Source organism: Globicephala melas, chromosome 4 (genome assembly GCF_963455315.2).
Source record: "Globicephala melas chromosome 4, mGloMel1.2, whole genome shotgun sequence".
Taxonomy (NCBI): domain Eukaryota; kingdom Metazoa; phylum Chordata; class Mammalia; order Artiodactyla; family Delphinidae; genus Globicephala; species Globicephala melas.
In genome coordinates this window covers 118,337,283-118,353,111 of record NC_083317.1, presented here as the reverse complement: position 1 = coordinate 118,353,111, position 15,829 = coordinate 118,337,283, and the positions used below count along the sequence as shown (strand labels likewise).

Below are 15,829 nucleotides of genomic sequence, written 5' to 3'. Positions count from 1 at the left end.
CTCCAGAATGCTGGGCTGAATCCAGGGTCTTTAGATGGCAGAGTTGATTTTGGGTTGCTTAGTGAAGAGCTGTCAGCACCAAAATGATAGTAGCAAAGCTGAAATCAGAGGCTACCCACGGTCAGTCAGATGTTGAGTCACACAGCAGGGGATACTGGAGTCCCTCAGACTGAGAGTCTGGAGGGATGAGTGAGTTCAGAATCTGTGGGTTCTGTCATGGGAGCATTTCTTTTGAAGACTTCAGGACTAGGCACTGAGGTCATGGCTTTGGCCAGTCTTAAAGGTAGAGTACTTAGAAATTGGAACATGACAAACAGCACCAGAAATGTGGGGTTTTCTCTTCAGTGGAAGATAAAATGTTCGCCTTATTTCTCCATACCTTGCAAGCTGATTGGCCACAAATTCTCATGAGAATTTCATGACTATGCCCAGTCATGTATGGTCATTTTACTCTGCTTTACTAAGATTTCTGGGCTAGGCTGACACTTCACTTGAGTTCTTTGAAATTTTAAAGGGTCTTTGTAATAATATGGTGAGTCTTCAATAGGTCTCCTTAAGCCTCGTGGTATATTGTGTTATTGTCCAAGTGTCATTTCAGCTGAACAGTTATTGTCTATGTCAAAAGACTAAATCCTAAAGATGCAATTTAAGCAACGCATGGAGTTGCCAACACGCAAATCAGGTTGGATTTTCAAGAAGGTCAGTTGTTTTGGATGAATGAAAGATTTTTACTCCTTGGACTCTGAGTATATTAGTGGATGCAACATGGAACTCAGTCAGTCCTGGGAACTTTCCTTGGATTCGTTACTTGGGCTTTGAATCTTGGGTTTCTCCATTTGAAAAGAATTCCTATCTTACAGGCTTGTTGTAAGAATTAATAATAAGCTGGATACACATGAAGAAACTTTATATACAATAATACACTATACAAATGTCAAGTAAAAAAAATACTTTGCCTATAGGTAAAATCAGGAGTCAATGGGTACCAGAGTTGTTGGTAATCATATTTCATGCCCTCTAAGAAAATTAATTTTCTTTTTACATTTCTATTCTGAACAATGGAAACATCTGACTCTATGAAACATACGTTACTGAACACAAGTTCCTGTGCCTGATGCACGGTGAGGCCAACATCGGAGTTTGGAGCAGAGAAAGGTTTATTGCAGAGCCATGCAAGGAGACATGCAGCTCATGCCCCCAAAACCCCAAACTGCTCAAAGGGTTTCAGCAAAGCACTTTTAAAGGCAAGGTGAGGGAGGGGAGTGGTTAGTTGTTGCAAACTTTTTGGTGTCTGAATCCTTTGTTCTTGCAGCTGTCCAGGTAGGTCAGGTCATGATGTTCCTGTAAACCTCCAATAAAACAAATGTTATTCTCTGTTCTGCAACTTTATATCTCTATATGAATGGACTGTTAAAGGTCAGAGCCCTGAAAATAGGCTACCTTGTGTATTTCAGGCTATAGGCAACATTCTTTTGCAAAAGGTGCAGAGCCAGCATGACTAAGCACAAGCAATAGAACAGATCTAATATGGAGTCAGATTTGTTCTTCCCTATTACACGTACACTTACTTTCCGAAGATTTCAAACTCTAGAAACAGGGAGGTGGATATATTTACAATATAAGTAATTTATCCCCTGGTTCTTCTCATACATCTATGTCCATTACTTCTCTATTTCTTTCCTTGGGTTCTTTTTCTCTCTTTTTATTTTTTCTGTTTCTCTTTGTTCTCTAGCTTTTTCTCATCACAATATTGTCATATACCATGGACTTAATGACCACTTAACAAATATTCCTCAATCTGCATTTTTAGCTCAAAAATTTCTCCTGAACTGCAGAGTAGTGTACACCTAGGTATTCACAGATACCTGAGATCCCAAGCCCCTAAACTTGTTCCTTTTTCTGTATTCCGTTCCTTGGTCATACTCCATTTAAATTTATTCTCCACTGGAGTTAGGGTTATCTTTCTTAAATGCAAACCTGATCATGTTAAGCCCTTATTTATTAAACCCTTCTATTTTCCATCCCCTTTAGAATTCTAATCTGTTTACCTTTCCAAACGCAACTCCTCACAGAATTGACTTGTGATTTTCCAAATGTGTTGGACAGCTTCTGTCCTTCACCCTACTCTTCATGCTGTCCTCTCTGTCTGGAATGGCCTTTCTGATCTTGTCTGCTTAGCAAGCTCCTGGTTCACATTCAAACAGTCAAAATGTCTTCTGTAACATCTGTCACGATATCCTCTAAGAAATCTGACCTGCCTGCCAGCTTCTCCAAACAGGATTAATTACTTCTATTATTGTACTCTGTACACTGTATTACAATTACTTGTTTATGTACCCTTCTCTCTTACCAGGCTCTGAGTAATTCAAATATGAGGTCCATACCTTATTCACTTGAGCACATGGCTTACAGCACAGTTTCACACACACATAGATGTTTAATGCTTGTGGAGAGCAGTTCAATGAAGACTGCAACGTTGTTACACAATTGATCTCTGAACTGGTTTGAGTCTATCTGGGCAGTGAGGAAATGTGGATGTGGAGAGGATATTACTTTTTGTCTCTTACCTGTTCATGTCTATTCCTCTGGAATTTATGTACTCTCTTAAGAAGATTCTTTCCTGGGTGGAAAAAAATAAGACTGTTTTCAGTAAATATTTTCAGTGGATTTTCTATCATCAGGAAGTAATAAGAAAAATACTCATTGAATGTAATTTACAGAGAAAAACATCATTCATTCATTGAACACATGTTCTCTGATGACCTACTGTCTGCCCAGCACTGTTCTGAGCATTTGAAATATAGCAGTGAATAAGGCAGATGCAGATCTCCACCTTCATAGCAAGCAAGCAAGAAAGAAAGAAAAAAAGAAAGAAAGAAAATAAAGAAAAAAGGAAAGAAACTTCATTAACAGAGAAAAGGCACTTATCTTTTCCACAGATCTTATATGATTTCTTACTCCAAAATCCTCCTTCCTACCTCCCTACTTTCTCACTTTAGGACATTTTACAGGCTTAAAAGAAAAGGCAAATGCAAAAACTGAAATGTTCTCAGAAGGGCTAGCTTAAAGCTCATGACAGATTTTGGAAATGGAGTATTCATGTATACTTTGTAGAAAAAGTGAGAAAAGACTGCCATTTTTGGTAAGGTTAATTGGGATGCCAAGGATAGAAAATCAGTGTGCTCTGCAATATGGATTCCACTATCAACCTGTGTTTTTGATCTAATAAGTTTTAAAAAATATGTTTTGCTAAATTATTGTATCCTTGTCTCCTCAGTCAGAATGAATATATGTGTGTGGTTTGTGTCAAGGCAGCTCTTCAAAGTGCAGTTGATCTGATACTTATACTGTTGGAGTGTGTGCTCAGTAATTTTTCACTCAAACGGACAGCATGTAATATTCAGCCATCCCAGGGCAGTAGTAACTCGTACTCTCCACTTTTTGACGATTCTTTCAAAAGATTTGATGAATATGTATATCATATGACAGTAAGAGCTATGTCTGCCCATTTTCCATCTTTTCAACTGGTTGTAGTTTAGTTGCCTAAAACCAAAAGTTTACAGTGCATAACCACGTTGGAGAATGGAAGCAGAATTTTAATGGATGTCAAACAAGAAAAGCAGCAGACACCTAGAGCAAAGTGCTCTACACCCCCCTTGAGTAATGATAGTTCATTTACGTGGGTGAGAGCCAAGTCTGCTTGGCTAGGAGGCAGTTTTTAATAGTGTATGTCAGGGACACACAACAAAGTTTTCCATGTATCCTCACAGAGGAGTCTTACATTCCTGAAGTAATGATTAATGAAGTTTCTGTGCTAGAATTTTAGTCATATGGATTTTATTTTCTCCTTCGTTTAGTCACAGCTTTTCTCATTTTCCTTTATGGCCAGCTCCTGCCTATGCAAACACACTTAGGCAAAAGCACAAGAACAATAGTTCTGGAAAATGTAGGCCAATGTTGCTGAGAGCCCTTGCCAGAAACTAATTTTAGTTAAAGAGATCTGACTATTTTCAAGCCATTCACTTTCCACCCTTCCTACCAACTCTGGAACATTACAGATGAAAGTGCCTCACAGAGTTGGGAATTTGTGACAAGAGGGTTCTTTAAACCATTTTCATCATTTTATAACAAATTCAAGAGTTAGGCTGGGTCAGGGGTTGGTGACCTTTGGCATGCACACCAAAAGTGGACTGAGAATAAGGGACAACATTTTGGATACAGTCTTCCTTTCTGACAAACACTCCTTTCCTTCCTCCAGATAGAATTTAGCTCCAGGAGGGCTGCATACCCACTAAAACCCTCACCCAGTTTCTTTCTTTTTTTAGGTTGGCTTCTAGTTGCTAAGGTGTTAACTGCTAGATTTTAAATGAGTGAATTAGGGGCAACCCCTCCCAAACCATTTGCATTTCAAAGGAGATAGTAAGAGATTGGAGAGCCAAAGGCAGCTTTAGTCCTGGAAGGAGAAGCAGAGGGTGCTATTTTCAGACCTGGGCAGCTAGGCTTTCTACTTTGTACTCTGCCTCTTGCACTTACAGCCAAGATTATAAGTAGATGGTTACAAATTGGTTCCTTAGGTCCAAACTCCATTTTCATAACTATTTTTTTCTATTCATAGCTTCAACAAAAAGAATCTTAGACATATTTTACAAACATCAAAATCCTTACCATGTTATTCCTCAGGCATCCTATTTTTTATTTGGAAAATTTAAATTCCTGTTAAGATTTCTTTTTATGGTCATCTAATTCTAATTCTTTGACCAGTTCACTGCTTTCTTTTGAACTGTCTCGAGGTTATCTTTTTTCTCTTAATTGTGCAGTCAATAACCAAATATATCTTAGAGTAATAGTCAACATACGGAGATGTTTGAAAGAAAAATTTCTACAGGTGATATTGTTGTTTTTTTACTGTTTTAAATTTATTAATTCCAAGCATAAAATGATTGATGAATTTGAAACTATATCTTTTTATATATCCAAATGCAGCAAGATTCACAATGACTTTTGGGAGATAGCAAAGCTAAGCTGAAATTATAGCCGTTTCTTGTTCAATTTGCAGCCCCAGTCTAGACCCTTAAAATTTATTCACAACCATGCACAGTACATTTTTACTTGATATTTCAATAATTTACTTTAAAATTGTGCCATCCAATGTATGTCTCTTTAGATAACTCAAACTTTTCCTGATTATTTTTCCAAATTATTTAGATTTTCTTGAATTTTAATCAAATATTTGAAAGGTTAAGCAACGCCTCCTTCCAGGATTTCATGTTTAAAATGGATAAACAGGATCCCTGTTTCATCATCCAAGTTGTGGATAAAATGTGTAAAAGCCTTTGGCTTACCTTCTGGCTTGAAACACATCCAAGCAGTCCTTCTTAATTGGTGTCCTAGATTATATAAATTAGGAACACTATTTCTTTAACGCTTGACCACTGCCACCACAGTCTGGGAAATGAACACTGAATTTCCAACCCATTTGCCTAACTCGAACATTTCACATTACTGAGACAGAGTTTTGTAGGCAGAGGACAGATGGATGCCCTAGGCAATGCTATCATAAGACATTAGAAAGTATTTTTGGGGAGTGAGGTGGCTTGGGCACAGAATGGGAGAAGACAAATTCCTGAAGGGCAAGAACTCTAGTCCCTTAAAAGAATTCAGAACAGTCAGTGCATTAGCCATGAAATATTTGAAGAATATATTCAACATTAATTTGCAGAAATTACGTACCCTCTAGGTGTAAGATGGTAATTTATTCTTTATGATAAATATCAGAATTGATGGGGGCTTCCCTGGTGGCACAGTGGTTGAGGGTCCGCCTGCCGATGCAGGGGACGCGGGTTCGTGCCCCAGTCCGGGAGGATCCCACATGCCGCAGAGCGGCTGGGCCCGTGAGCCATGGCCGCTGAGCCTGCGCGTCCGGAGCCTGTGCTCCGCAACGGGAGAGGCCACAACAGTGAGAGGCCCGCGTACCGCAAAAAGAAAAAAAAAAATCAGAATTGATTAATTGTGAAATAGAGTGAGAGAGAACTTGAGCTTCAGTCAGATGATTGGCTCTTGGCCCAACTGCATGGCTTTTTTTAGCAGTGAGGAACCACAAATAGCCCAGTGTCACCACTGGTTAAGAGTGAACTGGGCTATAATCCATGTTTGTTAAATACTAGGACAGTGTTCTTTCCAGTACACCATCCCTCACATTATAACTTTCCTAATCACTATTTATCAGTCTAGCAGTTCCTTTCAGTGACAGTCATTTACAGTATAGTTGAAATGTATCTATCTCAATTGCATTTCTTCTGAATGAATTACTGCTTTTGCTATGCTCTGATAGAAGTTTTATTAATAGTAGCTATCAATTTCTATTAATTTTGTTGCTCAACTTTATTACCTTGATTTCATATTTTGCTTATTTTTATCTGACTTTTCGCAGTGTTTTACTTAAATTTAAAGAGAGCAAAAAAGGTAACCTTCATATACCCCCAAATCAGATAATTATAAATTTTCAGTTGTTTTATTGAAACATTCCAAAACATTTCCAAACTGCAGTTAAAATGCTGAATTCTAGCTTTATCAAATATGCCATTTCCATCAAGAAAGAAAAAGAAAATATGCTGCAAGCGTCTTCCTTTACAGGTTGTCCCCCGCCACCCATTCTGATTTTAAAAAGTTGCCTTTCTAAACCAAGTACTTTTTTTTTTTTTTAAAGTATGGTGTATTTCTAACTGTAAACCCCCAAATATTGTATATGTTCTTGACCGGGGAAAATTTTGGAATTTACAGTGTGTCAAGGATATTCTAATTCTGCTAATAATTTTCATGGCAGATGATTTGAGGACTTTTCCACAGACTAACTTCTGGCTCTTATTTCTTGGCCACAACCCATGTACTTCCTGCACCAGGCACCACAGGGTATGTTCAGATCACAATACAATCTCTAGCCCTGCACATTTATGTCATTGTACTAAGTTAGCTCAGTGAGCAGTTGAAATATTTATAGAAGCCTTTCCTAAATGTGTATAACTAACAGTAACTTAGCTACACAGGGAAGTGACTGCAAACCTCATAAATCTATTCCACTAAGCCAAAGTAAATGTGTCTTCAACTCAGCTTCCCCTTAGCTAGACCTCAACTCTGTCCATGGTTTCTCCAATACAATGGTGTATGGTAAGTGTTTAACAGTCAGTTCCCCAGGACAAAAGGTATGAGTATATATATGTACATATATTCACTGTAGATTTTACACATAGAAAGGATTTATACATAATTTTTAACTACTAATAAGATATACAATACTCCACTGTAAATTCCTAACACACCCAAATTGATTTTCATAGAAAGTTTCCCTTGATTTTTGCTGAACTCTTGGATTGGTGACCAACCTATGGTTTCCATTCAACTATGATTTGACAAATGCAATTGCATCTCTTTTCTTATAAAAGGACGGAAGAAAATAAAAATAGAAACAAAAGCCAAAGACAAAAACATTTTAGGTGAAAAGAGTGATAGTTGTTGAAATCTTTATCCTCATTCCCCTGCCCCATTTCCAGGCTAAGAGGCAGTCCCTGTCAGCCGTTTCCTTCTAGGAATTTTAACGGAAACAGCATGATGTGGTGAAGAGGCCACTACCTAGGATCCAGTTCTGGTGCTGCCATCTACTCTGTGTGATCACAGGCAAGTTCTTTACCTCTCAGTTTCTTCATTTGAAATTTGGGGCAATAATAGCATCATAGGGTTTCTATGATTAAACTAGTAAATGTAGAATTTGGGGCACTTAATAATGAATTAGGACTAAAAGAGTTAATATATCTTAGCACTTAGTACATGGAAGAGAGAGAGCTACAAAGATGCAAAAAGACATAACCTTTGCATATAAATAAAGTTACAACTTGAAAAAGAAAGCATTGCAAACCAATTTGAACTTTGGAAATGTACTTTCAGTATAATACAGGCTGTTCTTTGAGGTCATCACCCCCTTTAGCTTACATTCATTGATTCACACATTCATACATTTAGCAAGTATTTATTTAGCAGATAATGGGTAGAAGATACTGTATGAAGCATAGGATGAATAATTGTACTATAGTCTCAAGAAGCTTGGATTAAAGTAGTCAAAAGTATACACACATATACACACATCTTTAAAGAACGATAATATCTGGTAAGCGTATGAGCGCATACAAACAATCTATCTGTGAGTTCAGAGATGGGAGAGAGAGTTTCTAACTAGTACGCTCTAGATAAGGAATAATAGAGGTAGAGGATTTGGCCTGACCCATTGAAACAGAAGGGAAAACTGATCATTCAAAGGTTGAATTTGTCACCAGGCTAAAAATGCACAATATTTAGAGGGGTTTTTTTGTTTGTATTATTTTCCAACATTTAAACATTGGAAATTTTCTCAGAAACATCTGTGTTTTGGGCTTTTATTGAAAAATTGGAAGATCTGACAACATCCTTAACCTCTGTTCCAACATTGCCACCATCATTTGGAAGCAAGTTATCTTGGTCCGTTCAGGCTGCTACTACAAAATACCATAGACTGGAGAGCTTACAAACAACAAGAATTATTTCTCAGTAGCAGAGGCTGCTAAGTCCAAGATAGGGCACCAACAGATTCAATGTCTGGTGAGAGCCTGTTCCCCAGTTCATAGGCTGCATCTTCTTACTGTGTCCTCATATGGCAGAAGGGCAGACAGGGGAAGCTAGCTCTCTCATGGCTCCCTTAAGGAGTCCCAAATGTGAGGCAAATGCTAATCTAACTCACTCATAAGGGCTCCACCTTCATGACCTCACGTAATTCTAATTACCACCCAAATGCCTCACCTCTTAATACCATCACATTGGGGTGTAGCATTTCAACATATGAATTTTGGGGGGGACACAAACATTCAGTCCATAACACCAGTAACAATTACCCCTCTAGAAGGGGCATCCACTCTTTCCATGTGGCAGCAGTACCCACATACTCAAACCTGTGAACTGGATTCCAAACTTGCAGCCGCTGAAGAACAAATGGCACACAGCAATTAAAGACTTCAATTCACTAGGTTTACACACTGTTTGGCTGACAATCACAGTCACTCTTCCACCTGTTTGGCTTTGTTGAGAGGCAAAAAAATGTACTCAGCAATGACACGTAACGTAATTGAACTTGTCAACTCGCTGCACAAGTAGATCAGTGACATCTTGCATTGTTACAAAAGGCACTGACCACACCTTTCCAGGATGTGTGCCATATCAGAGGAGGGCTCTAGCCCAAAGTAGCAAAAACACCTCTGAACTGCTCTTCTCCCCACTTACCCCTGTCTTTATAGTCCTGTGTTCCTTTTCTTTTGTTTAATTGTGGTAAGATTTATGTAACGTAACATTTACTATTTTACCCACTTTAGGGCTACAGTTCAGTGGCACCAAGTACATCCACATTGTTGTACAACCAGCATCACTGTCCACCTCCAGAACTCCTTTCATCTTGCAGAATGAAAACTCCAAACTTATTAAACATCCTAACCCCTGGCAATCACCGTTCTTCTTTCAGTCTCTGTGAATTTGACTACTCTAGGTACCTCATGTAATTGTATGTGGAATCATCCAATTTTTGTCCTTTCATGACTAGCTTATTTCATTTAGCATAATGTCTTCAAGGCTCGGCCATGTTGTAGCATGTGTCAGAACTTCCTTCCTCTTTAAGGCTAAATAAGAGTCCAATGAAAATGTTAAAACACACTTTGTTTATCCATTCATCCATCAGTGGACACTTGGGTTGTATCCACTTTTTTGCTATTGTGAATAATGCTGCCATGAACATGGGTATATGAATATCTGAGGTTCTGCTTTCAATTCTTTTGGGTATATACCCAGAAGTGAAATTACCAGAAGTGGTAATTCTGTGTTTAATTTTTTGAGAAAACACCAGAAATTTTCCACAGCAGCTGCACCATTTGACATTCCCACCAGCAACACACAGGGGTTCCAATTTCTCCACCACGGTCATATGGTCCTTTATCTTTTCTCCCCTCCCTGCAGCAGAAACTTCCTTTTCTGTGGCAAGTTTGAAGTCTACCTTAAAATATGGTGTGACAAAAGAAAAATATTAAAATAAGTGTCAGAGTAAGGTTCAGCTTGAAAATTCCACAGGACTAGGAAAAGGTCATGTAACACAATGCTTTTGCTAGGCACGTGGAAAGCCCTAATCCCCCTTCTTCCAGGGAGAAGTTTGATCCCTTCTAGTTGGAGAGATTTAAGAAGCATTAAAATGATTGCGACTTGAGCTTAAGGAATTACGGAATTTTAATAGTAGGCATAAAACATCCAACACAGACATAATTAAAAATTCTGTACAACACAGGAGGAGAAAATTGGGAATAAAGAACCAGCTAAAATGAATCCCTTGCATGATATTAAAAGGAGGCCTGGGGAACTATTTCCGTGACTATGTTTGCCAAATTGTACAGTAAATATATGAATGGGAATGGTGCTAGATAGAGCTTTTAGATATAGTTTTTTGTTCTTATTCAACTTGCATGTGTAGTTTAGAAACTAGAGGATCTAGAGAGCAAGGGACTCAGCCTCCATCACTTGCACTTAACAGAGACTCAAAGATGGGCAGAGGAGAAGGAGAGCTTTCTAGTGGAGAAAAGAGAAGGCTTCAGGGTGTAGCAGCCACATTCCTTGCCATGTTCCATGCCAGTTATTTGTTGGGGGTGGGGCTGGTCATCCAATTAAAAAAAAAAAGAAAGAAACTAGGGAACCTAAATTTAATAGGAGGATATGACCATTCTTGTAGAAGAAACGGTTTGGAGGCATCATGATTTATGCAGCCCAAGAGACTCTGACAATGCAAAAGTGGTCTGCAAAGCTCTACACCAGGTGTCCTCCTATTACCGTAATAGAACCAAGTAACTTGGAGATAAGGGAAGTTGCACTGTATTTGAGGGGTGGGAGTAAGGCCAAAAAAAATTCTTATCTCAGATAAAGTTGAGTAGTATCAGAGATAGGTGTCTTACTGACTGAGATCCGCACAGCAAGCCTCATGCCCTGGCTCATTTATCTCCCCGCTCCAGGAAGAGGAAGAATGATGATATTTAAGACCCTTGTGCTCTAGCATTTTTAGGATCCTTCTTATAGTGCTTGAGTATTAGTTCAGCTTTTATTTATTTTCTTACTGTTGTTACACGTATTGTTCTACTACTTCTGGATTGGGATGGCTCGGTGACGTATCACTGTCATGCTTACATTTATTTATTCCAGTTAAATCTTTACATACCCTATCAGTTTTTATTTCTATAATAGGTTTTAATACAAGTTCATTTTCCTAAAATGTGATTGATTCCGGTATCGTTAGGTTATCTCACCATTTTCATATGTCTTTTGTACTTTTCTAGGAGGCGGCATCTAACTAGCGTAGTTGCAAACTAAAGTACCCTTGCTCAAAAAAGACAGTTCATTTAGTGAGTCCCCATAATACCTGTTATTTAACCAGAGAAATTAACCTTTGGAACAAAATGTGTTCTTCTCTTCAATCAGCAGGTCTCTTTAGTGTTCTCGCTTCTCAGACATGCTGTGCTTTAAAAGCAGATTAGAACTGACAACAATTAGTCACATGTCTGAATTTTAGACGGAAAATAAAAATGAGCTCCTGTGCACAGGAAGTCCAAAATTCATCTTTCTTTCGCCTAAGGTTTTCTTTCTTCAATATCAGTTATCAGTTTAATATAATATTGTTGACTTAACAATGATATATTTCAAGCTGAAGGCAGAAATGAATTTTGCATTAATAAATTGTTTGGAGATGGATTCAAAGAGTATTTCATTATATAAGAAGGGTAGCTATAAAACATGTTTGGTGGTCTTTCCATCATTACTACCTGTGGCCCATTTGTGGGGATGACATTTATCAGTGTGACAGGGAATATTAAGCAAGTGATAGACAGTTATTAGCTGAAGTCCTGATATATTTACACCGTGGGAAAATGCACTTGGTATTTTCTTTCTGGCAACTGGTCGGCTGTTCATAATTTTATGGAAAATTGATTAATCACACATTTAACTCAATGCAAGATCTTCTGCACTGTAATAAATTATGGCCATTAATCAATAAGTACAAAGTAATTCCAAGAGTCGGAGACATGCTGGCTTCTAATAGAAAAACTTGCACTTAGGCCTTTCTGCCAGTGACCACTTCATCTGAGGTATTTTGCACCTGCCTCAATCCAATTAGATGACATAATTAATGAACCTCAATGCTCTTGATAATTTGTTACACAAAAGAAAGAATGCTTTGGCACATCCATTAAAACCTGATGTATAACACTTTGCAGAAAAGGAAAAAAAATTGATGAACTAAAGCAACAGAGGGTCTTATGCTGGGAATCTTTGTGTTCAAGTGTAAATGTGAGAAGCTGCAGTCTTACTTCATGTTGGGTGAAGATTCAGTTGCATTTGTTAAAATAATCCAAGGGGACCTTTTTTTTCCATTAGAAAAGTGAATTCCGCCTGTGTGCAAAATTTCATGCCATCTTGTTTCTTTTATGACAAATTAAATGGTATGATTAGAATAAGTATTCAGGAAGTATTGTTTCAGAGGCAATCTAATAAATGTTTCCTTGGTTAAGTATCAGTTACAGTTTTACATATCACAGTCATTCTGCACCTGTTTTATGCAGCTAACAATAGGCCTCTCAATAGATTTCCATGAGAGAAAGCCTGGGAAGATAAAAAGAAAACCAGTTTGCAGCTAATTCTGTCACTAGGAAACGCCAGGAGTAGGTTGTGTTTAGAGACTTTGAAAAACAATTAGCTATGGATTATACAACTGAAAGCCCTTTCCTAACTGTACCTGGAAAATACTTTGCCCATTTAATGCCTTCTAAGCTGTCACTGAGCTTGAACTTCAGTCCCAGTGATTAATGAAAAGCTGCAGGGCACAGCTAGGAGCTAAAGTCTCAATTATGAAAAAGCAGTAACTAGTTTAATGTGCTGATGCTTTTATACTTAAAGTGACAGCTATGAAAAATGGCAATATTTCCAATCATCCTTTAATAATTTATCATTCATTTATTGGCATGTCCAATGTGCTTTACTCCCACTGTTTTTTTTCTTTTTCTGGGCTCCTGGTGTTATGACACTGAAGAACACAATGTGATCTGGTTCCTTAAAAACCAGACCTTCCCTTTTGGAAGCTGGGACCTATCATCATAAAAGTTTTATGTCTGTCTGTCTATGTTTGTCTGTCTGACTCTATCTATCTATCTGTCTATCTATCTATCTATATATCACCTGTCAATTATCTATGTAATTTCCAGTTAGTGCCAAGATATAGCAGTAGAGTTTTTGAAAAGAGCACAGTCCAGTGACTCTTGTCTCTGTGTAGGTCACGAATTGCCACCTTAATTCCTCACAGACACCTTGAATTATATGCCTTTGGTTATAAGAGAAACTAGACAGGGGTGGGTGGAGGAGTCAACGTAAATCTCCCTGTGCCAAAGGGAAATCAATCCAGATGTGCAGACAGTGGACAAATAGAAGCCAATTATAGAGCAGTAAATGAGGTTGGGGGAAGACACACCATATTTTTGTGGGTAGTGCTACCAAGATGTCTTGTAAAGTTATTTAGGTTTAATTTTACATTTTTAATTTCAGGAATGAATTGTTTGTTCAACAGCCATAGTCATTCCCTTGGTTTGTTTTATTAGGTTATATTAGACTGTTTATTATAGTTTGTGCTTGGTAACAGGCCCCCAAGGATTCAGATCACAAGTTGGTAAAAGAATATACCTGCAAGTGTGGTCATAAAACTCAAGTTTCAAGGCAGGTGGCAGTTTTGCTAGTAAAATATTTAAGGAACCACTTGTGACTAAAATGGGCTTAAAGTACTTCTTGTTTGTCCTGGTGGCAGCTCAATTTTGACCCAGATAACAGTGGTGCTGTTCACCAGACCACATGGATCTTGGTTTTTGATGAATTGTTAGGATGCTATTCGAGTACAGTGATAGAAATGGTACACATTGTCATCTCTCTGTGTTTGATCTGCTCCCATAAATAAAGCAGACAGGTGACAACCCATTCACAGGACTGAACTTATTAAAACTGTAAAAGTAAAACTGGAGACTGGGTTTAAAACTCACTTTTAAATTCAGCAGGCTGTCTAATTTTCTTTAGATAAAAGACCCAGATATTTGGGGGCAAAGATATTTAATGCATTTTGAAAAAAATAATGCAACAATATAGTTACAAGGAAGAATGATGTCCCTTTTGGGCACTTATATTTAGCCATATTAAGAAGTACAGGACATTGTTTAATTTTACATGGCATTCATTAATTGGTTAATTTTCTTTTTGACCTTTTTTCCTCTGTTTAAGCAAAGCCAAGAGAATATGAGCCCATGTTTATCCTATTTCCTACTACTCTCGAGTCCGTGTAAATAACTTGTTAGTCAGACTGTCTTTACTATTATCCTGTTAGTGTCTTACACAGTACATTATCATGCTCAGATCACCTTTTCATACCCAGGCATGCTTCTCTGGATTTTTCTCTTTTAATGCCATGATTTTCTTATGCTATTTAACTTATCTAATAACTTTCTTTTCAAAACGCTTCAAATCACTTTCCAGGATTATTCTTAAGCTTAAAGTTGATCATATTCTTTAGGCCTTTATTAGAGTTCAAATCCATTCCTCCAGCAAAATTTGGCTGGGGACTCTGATAGGTCATATTTTCCCACCCTTTTCTCCAAACATCTGTGAATTTACCAGCACACACTGAAATGTACCATGCATGCTGCCTTGTTATCTTCTGTAGACATTGATCCAGCCATCTGTCCACAGACATTTTCTTACTCACATATGTGGGTGCACACACACACCACTCACACACGTACATACGACACAACCTACACATACATACAACACGCACACACACAACCCGTGCTCTGTTTTGGATATGAATAGATTTGCAGTTATTTAAGGCTATCAGCCTTTGTCTCTCTTTAGTCTAGTCTTGTCCCATATAGAACTTAGAAAAAAGTTATGTTTCTTTAAATAGCTTCATTGCTCCTCCTTTGAAAAAAGGGAAGAAACAGCAGCTTAAACCCAGTTGCTTGGAGCACAGGGATGGAGTAAATATCCCTTAGGTGGCAGAAAACAGCTCTAGGCTCTCTGGATAAGAATGACATGATCCTACCATGGAGTTTTAGGAAGTTTTGGAATTTTCAATTAAACTGTTCCATCTACGGGTAGTTTCCCCAAAGCTACGGGGGCAGCTTGCCCAGATCCTTTTTCCCGCAGATCAGACAAGGTCAGGAAGTGGGAGCAGTGCCAGGAGCTTGAGCTATTAGGTCCAGCTGTAAGATTTTTTCTTCTGTATCTGTCTTGTGGGGTCATTCCACCTACGCTTTGTTTTGATAGATAGTTCCTAACACAGGAGCCGGTTTTCCTCTGGGACGATCTAAACAATCATCATAGGCTTCAGTTTTAGAATGTTTTTAGCTGACATCTTCTCAACATTTTAGGAGGTCTGTATATGTGAACTTATGGTCTTCTTTTTACAGTAATAATAGAACAATAATTACGCTGCTCATGATGATTGCTGACATTTATTACATATTGTTCCAATATATTTGTATATATTAATTTATTAAAATTTTACCACAATCCTATGAGCTATTCTTATCCCCTTTATATAGAGGGGGAAACTGATGCATAAAATGTTGAAATATCTTGACTGAATCTATACAACTGGCAAATGACAGAGCTGGGATTTGCACGTAGGTACTCTTACTCCAGAGTGTTCACTCTTAATTGCTATGCTATATTTCTAACTAGTATGAATTAC

At 38.0% G+C, this 15,829-nt stretch overlaps 1 long non-coding RNA gene across 10 annotated transcripts in view; it reads left to right on the top strand.

Moving 5' to 3' along the window:
• The window catches only part of LOC132597271 (uncharacterized), a 322,871-nt gene that overhangs the window by 201,492 nt on the left and 105,550 nt on the right, over positions 1 to 15,829 (top strand). For 9 of the 10 annotated variants that reach the window (XR_011377440.1, XR_011377443.1, XR_011377444.1 and 6 more), the window contains one exon: positions 7,548 to 7,671. The exons of the other annotated variant lie outside the window; for it this stretch is intronic. This is a non-coding gene — a long non-coding RNA (uncharacterized lncRNA). The remainder of the gene's footprint in view (positions 1 to 7,547; positions 7,672 to 15,829) is intronic. 10 annotated transcript variants of the gene reach the window in all.